Here is a 7,214-nt window from a genome sequence, read left to right on the forward strand (position 1 = left end):
GGCACCGGGGTGAATTTGGAAGCACTCTAGACGAGAAAAAAAAATTTAGGTCGTTTTTTTGCAGAAATGTGTTTCTCGTCCTCCGGTGCCTAGGTGGTCACTAGCGATTCTCCTAAGGCACCGGGGTGAATTTGGAAGCACTCTAGACGAGAAAAAAAAATTTGGGTCGTTTTTTTTGCAGAAATGTGTTTCTCGTCCTCCGGTGCCTAGGTGGTCACTAGCGATTCTCCTAGGGCACCGGGGTGAATTTGGAAGCACTCTAGACGAGAAAAAAAAAATTGGATCGTTTTTTTTGCAGAAATGTGTTTCTCGTCCTCCGGTGCCTAGGTGGTCACTAGCGATTCTCCTAGGGCACCGGGGTGAATTTGGAAGCACTCTAGACGAGAAAAAAAAAATTGGGTCGTTTTTTTTGCAGAAATGTGTTTCTCGTCCTCCGGTGCCTAGGTGGTCACTAGCGATTCTCCTAAGGCACCGGGGTGAATTTGGAAGCACTCTAGACGAGAAAAAAAAATTTGGGTCGTTTTTTTTGCAGAAATGTGTTTCTCGTCCTCCGGTGCCTAGGTGGTCACTAGCGATTCTCCTAGGGCACCGGGGTGAATTTGGAAGCACTCTAGACGAGAAAAAAAAAATTGGGTCGTTTTTTTTGCAGAAATGTGTTTCTCGTCCTCCGGTGCCTAGGTGGTCACTAGCGATTCTCCTAAGGCACCGGGGTGAATTTGGAAGCACTCTAGACGAGAAAAAAAAATTTGGGTCGTTTTTTTTGCAGAAATGTGTTTCTCGTCCTCCGGTGCCTAGGTGGTCACTAGCGATTCTCCTAGGGCACCGGGGTGAATTTGGAAGCACTCTAGACGAGAAAAAAAAATTTAGGTCGTTTTTTTTGCAGAAATGTGTTTCTCGTCCTCCGGTGCCTAGGTGGTCACTAGCGATTCTCCTAAGGCACCGGGGTGAATTTGGAAGCACTCTAGACGAGAAAAAAAAATTTGGGTCGTTTTTTTTGCAGAAATGTGTTTCTCGTCCTCCGGTGCCTAGGTGGTCACTAGCGATTCTCCTAAGGCACCGGGGTGAATTTGGAAGCACTCTAGACGAGAAAAAAAAAATTGGGTCGTTTTTTTTGCAGAAATGTGTTTCTCGTCCTCCGGTGCCTAGGTGGTCACTAGCGATTCTCCTAAGGCACCGGGGTGAATTTGGAAGCACTCTAGACGAGAAAAAAAAAATTGGGTCGTTTTTTTTGCAGAAATGTGTTTCTCGTCCTCCGGTGCCTAGGTGGTCACTAGCGATTCTCCTAAGGCACCGGGGTGAATTTGGAAGCACTCTAGACGAGAAAAAAAAATTTGGGTCGTTTTTTTTGCAGAAATGTGTTTCTCGTCCTCCGGTGCCTAGGTGGTCACTAGCGATTCTCCTAGGGCACCGGGGTGAATTTGGAAGCACTCTAGACGAGAAAAAAAAAATTGGATCGTTTTTTTTGCAGAAATGTGTTTCTCGTCCTCCGGTGCCTAGGTGGTCACTAGCGATTCTCCTAAGGCACCGGGGTGAATTTGGAAGCACTCTAGACGAGAAAAAAAAATTTGGGTCGTTTTTTTTGCAGAAATGTGTTTCTCGTCCTCCGGTGCCTAGGTGGTCACTAGCGATTCTCCTAGGGCACCGGGGTGAATTTGGAAGCACTCTAGACGAGAAAAAAAAAATTGGGTCGTTTTTTTTGCAGAAATGTGTTTCTCGTCCTCCGGTGCCTAGGTGGTCACTAGCGATTCTCCTAAGGCACCGGGGTGAATTTGGAAGCACTCTAGACGAGAAAAAAAAAATTTAGGTCGTTTTTTTTGCAGAAATGTGTTTCTCGTCCTCCGGTGCCTAGGTGGTCACTAGCGATTCTCCTAGGGCACCGGGGTGAATTTGGAAGCACTCTAGACGAGAAAAAAAAATTTAGGTCGTTTTTTTTGCAGAAATGTGTTTCTCGTCCTCCGGTGCCTAGGTGGTCACTAGCGATTCTCCTAAGGCACCGGGGTGAATTTGGAAGCACTCTAGACGAGAAAAAAAAAATTGGGTCGTTTTTTTTGCAGAAATGTGTTTCTCGTCCTCCGGTGCCTAGGTGGTCACTAGCGATTCTCCTAGGGCACCGGGGTGAATTTGGAAGCACTCTAGACGAGAAAAAAAAATTTAGGTCGTTTTTTTTGCAGAAATGTGTTTCTCGTCCTCCGGTGCCTAGGTGGTCACTAGCGATTCTCCTAAGGCACCGGGGTGAATTTGGAAGCACTCTAGACGAGAAAAAAAAAAATTGGGTCGTTTTTTTTTGCAGAAATGTGTTTCTCGTCCTCCGGTGCCTAGGTGGTCACTAGCGATTCTCCTAGGGCACCGGGGTGAATTTGGAAGCACTCTAGACGAGAAAAAAAAATTTGGGTCGTTTTTTTTGCAGAAATGTGTTTCTCGTCCTCCGGTGCCTAGGTGGTCACTAGCGATTCTCCTAGGGCACCGGGGTGAATTTGGAAGCACTCTAGACGAGAAAAAAAAATTGGGTCGTTTTTTTTGCAGAAATGTGTTTCTCGTCCTCCGGTGCCTAGGTGGTCACTAGCGATTCTCCTAGGGCACCGGGGTGAATTTGGAAGCACTCTAGACGAGAAAAAAAAATTTAGGTCGTTTTTTTTGCAGAAATGTGTTTCTCGTCCTCCGGTGCCTAGGTGGTCACTAGCGATTCTCCTAAGGCACCGGGGTGAATTTGGAAGCACTCTAGACGAGAAAAAAAAAAATTGGGTCGTTTTTTTTTGCAGAAATGTGTTTCTCGTCCTCCGGTGCCTAGGTGGTCACTAGCGATTCTCCTAGGGCACCGGGGTGAATTTGGAAGCACTCTAGACGAGAAAAAAAAATTTGGGTCGTTTTTTTTGCAGAAATGTGTTTCTCGTCCTCCGGTGCCTAGGTGGTCACTAGCGATTCTCCTAGGGCACCGGGGTGAATTTGGAAGCACTCTAGACGAGAAAAAAAAATTGGGTCGTTTTTTTTGCAGAAATGTGTTTCTCGTCCTCCGGTGCCTAGGTGGTCACTAGCGATTCTCCTAGGGCACCGGGGTGAATTTGGAAGCACTCTAGACGAGAAAAAAAAAATTTAGGTCGTTTTTTTTGCAGAAATGTGTTTCTCGTCCTCCGGTGCCTAGGTGGTCACTAGCGATTCTCCTAGGGCACCGGGGTGAATTTGGAAGCACTCTAGACGAGAAAAAAAATTTGGGTCGTTTTTTTTTTGCAGAAATGTGTTTCTCGTCCTCCGGTGCCTAGGTGGTCACTTGCGATTCTCCTAGGGCACCGGGGTGAATTTGGAAGCACTCTAGACGAGAAAAAAAAATTTGGGTCGTTTTTTTTGCAGAAATGTGTTTCTCGTCCTCCGGTGCCTAGGTGGTCACTAGCGATTCTCCTAGGGCACCGGGGTGAATTTGGAAGCACTCTAGACAAAAAAAAAAATGCTGATACAATGGATTTTCGATTGATGGAAAACAATTTTCAAATAAATTAATTTTTGCAGCTAACAAGTTTGCTTGTGTTAGTGTACGTGTAGTACTAGTTTTGCAATAGTATCAGTGTGGAAGTATGAATATAACCTAAAACGAAGCAATGGTGCGAAAACATTCAACATATTCAAGTACCTATTTATGCTTAATATTGACGAATGATCCACTTACCCCACTGTACTTTACTTAGTTTAGATAAAAAAGAAGCTTTTTGGCAGGTAGTCAAATCGAAGGAGAGAATTTCCCAGTAAGCTTAAGCATTCACTTAGAAGTCCCATACATTCATCAATAATTTTGTATGATTAATAATATTTCAAATAACTGACTAACATTCTCAGTTTTTAGCGCCCATCCATGATCTAAAAGTATTTTGGTAAAATTAATAATTCACATACATACATGAAGAGTTTTCAAATATTCTTTCAAAAGTATTTAGATTTCATAACTAATATTAATTTATTTTAAAAATAATCCAAATGTTCAAACAAATACTCTCGGTGTTCTCAAATAATCAACCAGAAGTTCTTAAAGTTCTACGTAATTCTTAAGTATTTTTTCTACCAGTTTCAAGCACTCAACTACAATAGTAAGGATATAGTTTTCGAATTGAAGCCAAGGGGTGAATTCAAAAATTTATTATGATCAAAATAGAAACTTTTGAAATCTATCAAGAGACTTGCTTTGAAATCCACTTGCTACCAGCCTGGAACTGTTAAAAATTGAGTTCTTAAGGTATTAAGTTGAAGATGCATCGAAGCCAAAACACGAATTTTCAAGAACACAAATCTAGAGAACCAGACAACCGTTTGTGCTGAAAATTTAAATCACTGGTGACCACCAGCGAGTGACAAGTGAGTTAAATTTTCAGTACAAAGGATTGTCTGGTTGAAAATTCAGGGTTTGGCTCCGATGCATCTTCACCGGGTCTGGGTCATTTGGCATAAAGCCATTTGGCATAAGGTCATTTGGCATAACGCCATTTGGCATAAAGGACATTTGGCATAACAGCCATTTGGCATAACGGTCATTTGGCATAATTATGAACAATGTGAAAATAAAGGGTCATTTGGCATAACGGACATTTGGCATAATATCAAGACATGTGTAAAGTAAGAATCAATTGGCATAATATCGAATCATATGTGAAGTAAAGGTCATATCGGACATTTGGCATAATATCAAACCATCTGAAAAGTAAGGGTTATTTGGTATAATAATTCAGATATTCCTTTTTCTATGTGAAAAAAACTGTTGTAATATTACGCGAAATAAAAAGTCATGTTAAAAAGAAGGGCAAATTCCTATATAACAGCATAACGCGTCGAATCGCTATTGCAATAACCCACGAAAGAATACCTTATGTTTAAAAGAAGGGTAAATCTCTAGATAAATATCATGACTGAACAGGATAACAGAAGATGAACTAGGGTGTCAATCAGTGACGCAATATTTCTTAATTTGAAATTAAAAATTGAAAACAAGTTAATGACTTTGTTAAACAGAAGAAAAAATGCAGCAACATTGCTACTACAATTATCTTTTAAATAACATTTCGTGTTCCAACGAACCCGATCAACCAGTGCACACTGGTCCAGGAAGCTAATTTAGGCGGACATGAGGTTTTCGTCTCGATTTATTGATTTTAGAGTCATAGTTAATATGTGCCATTTGACCGAATGCCGTTTGGTCGAAATTGAAAACAAAAGTGAACATAATGAATTTCAAAGAACTTATTCTGCTAATTCATGGATAAGGTTACACCATCATTGACATACACATAATTAGCTTTTCAGTAGTATTTCTAGAAACATTTCGTGCTGAAAGATGAACATCCTAAATGTAAGCAGTTATTCACTTCTCTGCTAGCGGTGATAGCCACCTGCAGATGTTTGTAGTTAGATTTTTACAGTAACCACAAAGGTTTAAGACTTATTCGTCCTTTTGCTGGATCTGGTTGTTTTGATCCCTCGGATCGTACTAAGTAATATATCATAGCTCTAGTAACCACAAGTTTTGGTTTCTTTGACTTAAATATTCCCCGAGTCATTTATTGCTATACGCAAGCAGGAGGAGAATGACACTCACCCAAGTTGAGGTAAAAAAAATGTGTTTTGAATATGACGTAAGGGAATCTGGGGTAATATGCACCCTTGAGGCAAAACAACCCCACGGTGCCTTTTATGAGTATTTGCAAAAAAAGTGGAAAAAAAACATCAAGGGCGGATAGAAGTGACCCAAAACATGCAATTTTACAAATCCAACTTCCAGAAAAATGTCTATATTTTTCTAAAATATTTGTAGAATCTCCGAAAACTCGTTTTACTCCTGGGGTTCATATTACCCCTGATGCCCTTATTATAAGCTTTAACATGAATAACTAATTTCTCATAGTTATTCACTCTTGAAAGAACAGCCTATGATCAAAAGAAGGAAAAATCTCTTATGAAAAGTTAGGCAAGTGTAATGCATATAATAGTTTTATCAGTACAACTACAAAGAACTTCCGATGATATAAAGAAGGTGAAATTCCCAATTAAAATATAAGCTGAACTATTTTCAATAGTATAACTCGAATGAACAGCCTATGTGCAAAAGCAGGAAAAAAATCTGATGAAATCAATAAATAACTTGAAACCTTATTACACCTTTGGTAGTCCAGAGGCGAATTAACCGTCACCTCAGAGTCTTGACGCAATGTGAGGAGCTCACAACTTCGTCCTGAATTAACGGGTCGATTTTATCATTCTCTTAGAGCTCTTATAGTGTGACAAAAAATTACGTCCTGTCACATTATGAAAAACAACAAATTAATTAGCTTATCAGTTATTAGGTCACACTTATGAAACCTACATATCAGAGGTGGTGTTATATGATTTTTATTTTCATGATTCAGCCAAACGGCATTCGGCCAAATGACCCGTTCGGCCAAACGGCATTCGGCCAAGTGGCCGGACACCGAATTTTCAGTACTACAAAGTGTACGCATCAAAAATTTTTTACGATTATTACAAGATTGAAGTAGGTATAGGCCAACTTCTTTATTTTAACGAATCGTGAGTTGGTATGTTCAGCAAAGTTGTAGCTAATGATCAGAGTTGCTCAATATCAGTCATAACAGCGTATGGCTGATTTACATAAACTATTAATATCAGTTGCGAGCTATCAATATCACTTTGATTTGGCAACCAAAAGCAGTGATGCGACATCGCACTCTAGATTATAATCAATTCAGAATGAGTGATCACGTGACAATTCTCCTTTTCCCTGGGGCCTTCCTTAGCCGAGTGGCAAGAGTCCGTGCCTACAAAGCAAAGCCATGCTGAATCCCAACTGAGAAACAGACTCTGTCCCAGTGAGGACGTAATGCCAAGAAGAAAAAGTGACAATTCTCCAAGCTATTATTGTTCTTCTTGACCAAGACATAGTTTCAATTCATCTGCAGCTTTATCAAAAATATCGTATTGATAAGATGCCATTTTATTTGCTTAAAGGGGCAGGACCGTCATTGATTTCGGAATTTTCAAAAGCAGTTTTCTCGTTCAAAATCAAGAAAATTTACAGGAAATTGCGTTCAATGTATTCTATTCTCCAACCGAAACACAATGAACACCTTTTTATCGAATAATTTTTAGTTCTAAAAAGAAAAACTGCTTTTGAAGTTTCGATGATGACAATGATTACGATGAAGGAGCTTTGATCGTTAATTTAAAATTGAACTTAACCCATC

Source organism: Aedes aegypti, chromosome 3 (genome assembly GCF_002204515.2).
Source record: "Aedes aegypti strain LVP_AGWG chromosome 3, AaegL5.0 Primary Assembly, whole genome shotgun sequence".
NCBI classification, from domain to species: Eukaryota; Metazoa; Arthropoda; class Insecta; order Diptera; family Culicidae; genus Aedes; species Aedes aegypti.